The sequence below is a fragment of the Rhinopithecus bieti genome, unplaced genomic scaffold (assembly GCF_001698545.2).
Source record: "Rhinopithecus bieti isolate Rb0 unplaced genomic scaffold, ASM169854v2 scaffold_30775, whole genome shotgun sequence".
Lineage (NCBI taxonomy): Eukaryota > Metazoa > Chordata > Mammalia > Primates > Cercopithecidae > Rhinopithecus > Rhinopithecus bieti.
Window position 1 is genome coordinate 660324 of NW_016813906.1, and position 3332 is coordinate 663655.

A 3332-nucleotide genomic window follows, 5' to 3' on the forward strand; every position below is an offset into this window, starting at 1 on the left:
CATCTTACTCTCAAATGCTGTAAAAATGTGAGTATGTATATATGGAGAGAGAAAATGGTAAGACTATTGTGGTAAACTGTTAACTGAGGAATCTGAGTGAAGTTCTTTCTACTACTCTTGCAGCCTTTCTATAAATCTGAAATTATTTCAGTATAAAAGTTGTTTTAGGCTGGGTGTGGTGGCTCACACCTGTAATCCCAGCACTTTGGGAGGCTGAGGCGGGCAGATCACGAGGTCAGGAGATCAAGACCATCCTGGCTAACATGGTGAAAGCCCACCTCTACTAAAAATGCAAAAATTAGCCAGGCGTGGTGGCGGGCGCCTGTAGTCACAGCTACTCAGGAGGCTGAGGCAGGAGAATGGCATGAACCTGGAAGGCGAAGCTTGCAGTGAGCCGAGATCGCACCACTGCACTCCAGCCTGGGTGACAGAGCAAGACTCCTTCTCAAAAAAAAAGTTGTTTTAAAAATAGGCCTTCCTAGTTTGTTGTTGGAGTTTTGACTTTATATATTTTTTTGTTTTGTTTTGTTTTTTTGCTAAACAAACAAAAATTTTAAGTAGTCCAAGCTTTATCAAACTTTTCCCTTTTGGCTTTTGGGTGATGTGTCCTGTTTGAGGCAGTCATTTGAAGAAAGTCCCTGGACCAACAGCTAACTAAAGAGATAAAGTGGCAAGTTTGATCCCACCTTTGCAAGAGAAACACCAACAGGCATTGAGAAAAAACTGCTCAACTTTTCTCTGGAGCCATCGCTTAGGAGACAGACACATGGAGCCCTACAGCTTCACTGTCCACGGAACATCTTCAGTTGAATCTGTAGTCAGTACTTCAAATTTAACAGAGCTAAAACTTGCCTATCTTTTTGCGCCTAACTAGTTACTTCTCTGGACTCTCCTATCCTGTCTCGCAGGTATCCAAACTCAGGAGCCACCTTTGCGCCTCCTCTCACTCCTCCCACATCTAACCAGGAAGTGATGTGCCTTAATCTTTCATCTTCTCATTACCTTCTGCCACCTCCTATTCCAGCTCCACATCCTTCAAATCTGAATTGTCACTGGAGCCATTTCCATTTACCACCTCCGAGTTGCTAATCCTCAATAACTTACTCCTGGAGGAAAGCTCTGATGGACTTCTTCCATTATTACCTAAGATTATTTATATTATAGTGTCACTTAAAAATATGTAGAAATGCAAAGATGGATATCAACTCCCTAACCTAAGAGCTTTCATCCAACTTTAAAAGAAATTTACAAATCAAATACAACAAAAGCACAGAACCAATAAAAGTCAAATGGACATTTAATGCCAGATGCTCTTTGTTGACTGTTCTGCTGTTCACATTATAGTCATGATCCGGATGGCTTTCTGGAATTCCATGTGCCTATATGGTTATAGGTATTGATGGCCAATTTTCCCATAATTTTCCTCTATTGGAACTTCTACAAAACTGTCATGACAGTTGCACTGCAATGTGAATGTACTTAAAACACTATTGAACTGTGCACTTAAAAATGGCTAAGATGAAGCCAGGCATGGTGGCTCACACCTGTAATCCCAGCACTTTGGGAGGCCAAGGTGGGTGGATTGCTTGAGCTCAGCAATTCGAGACCAGCCTGGGCAACATGGTGAAATCCTAGCTCAACAAAAAATACTAAAGTTAGCTGGGCATGGTGGCATGTGCCTGTAGTCCCAGTTCCTCTGGTGGCTGAGGTGGGAGGATTGCTTAAGCCCCAGAGGTCAAGGCTGCAATGAGCCCTGATCACACCACTGCACTCCAGCCTGGGCAACAGAGTGAGACACTGTCTCAAAAAATAAAATTAAAATTAAAATTAAAATTAAATAAAATGTTAAGATGGCAAGTTTTATGTTATATATATTTTACCAAAATGAAAAAAAATTTTAAATTTAGTATTATCATCAGGCGAAAGACAAAAAATATGAAGAGACTCTGAATATATGTGCAGGCAACCTCCCCCAACAGTCCACACAGCTTGGATCCATTTCCCACTTTATACCCTTAGCCTGGGATCCTAAATGAACCTCACTTTGACTTCTCACCACACTTCACTGTTGCCCCTCAACTCTCCTCTACATCCACCTTCAGCACCAGCCAACTGGCGTGAATCAAACCCAATATACATCCTCACCTCTCTGCCTTGGCTCATGTTCTTCCCCAGCTGCTTGTCTTATCTATCTAATCCTTCTAAGTCCCTTTTCCTCCTCACAGTGGGATGGTCCCAGCCCGTAGCAACATGCCTCCCAGCAAAGGGTGTCAATACACCCCATTTGGCAATAGTTCCACATTCTAAAATATTTATCACTTATACTCCCAATCATTCCACAGACATTTATGGAACATCCACACGACAATGGGCTAAGCCCCTGAATTAAATGAATCTGCTTTTTCTCTCTCTCAGAGCCCCTTAGACATTTCACAAATGTGTACTGCAGCTGTGTGGATGATGTTGTACCAGTCTGTACTGTCATATTTCACACATGGACAGCAAGATTTAAACCACTGAAATCAAGAATAGTATAATCTCAGGACTTGCCTAAAGTAATAGGATGTTTTGTTGTTGGTAGTAGTTTGTGTTTTTGTTTTATTTTTTGAGATGGAGTCTCCCTCTGTCACCCAGGCTGGAGTGCAGTGGTACAATCTCAGCTCATTGCAATCTCTGCCTCCCAGGTTCAAGCAATTCCCCTGCCTCAGTATCCTGAGTAGCTGGGATTACAGGAGTGCGCTACCACGCCCTACTAGTTTTTTTGTATTTTTAATAGAGATGGGGTTTCACCATGTTGGCCAGGCTGGGTCTCAAACTCCTGGCCTCAGGTGATCTGCCCGCCTCAGCCTCCCAAAGTGCTGGGATTAAAGGTGTGAGCCACCATGTCTGGCCTGTTTCTCCCTAGTAGCTGGGACCAAAGGCATGCACCACCATGCCAGGCTTATTTTATTTTATTTTTATTTTTTATCAAGACAGAGTTTCCCTATATTGCCCAGGCTGGTGTAGTTTGTTTTCTGTACCAATTTTTTTTTTTTTTTTTTTTTGAGACGGGGTCTTTCTCTGTTGCCCAGGCTGAAGTGTAGTGGCACAATCTTGGCTCCCTGGTTCAAGCGATTCTCCCACCTCAGCCTCCCGAGTAGCTGGGATTACAGGCACGGACCACCACGCCTGGCTAATTTTTGTATTTTTAGTAGAGATGGGGTTTCACCATGTTGGCCAGGCTGGTCTCAAACTCCTGACCTCAGGTGACCCACCCACCTCGGCCTCCCAGAGTGCTGGGATTACAGGCAGGAGCCACTGTGCCCAGCCTGTACCAATTTTTTTTTTTTTTT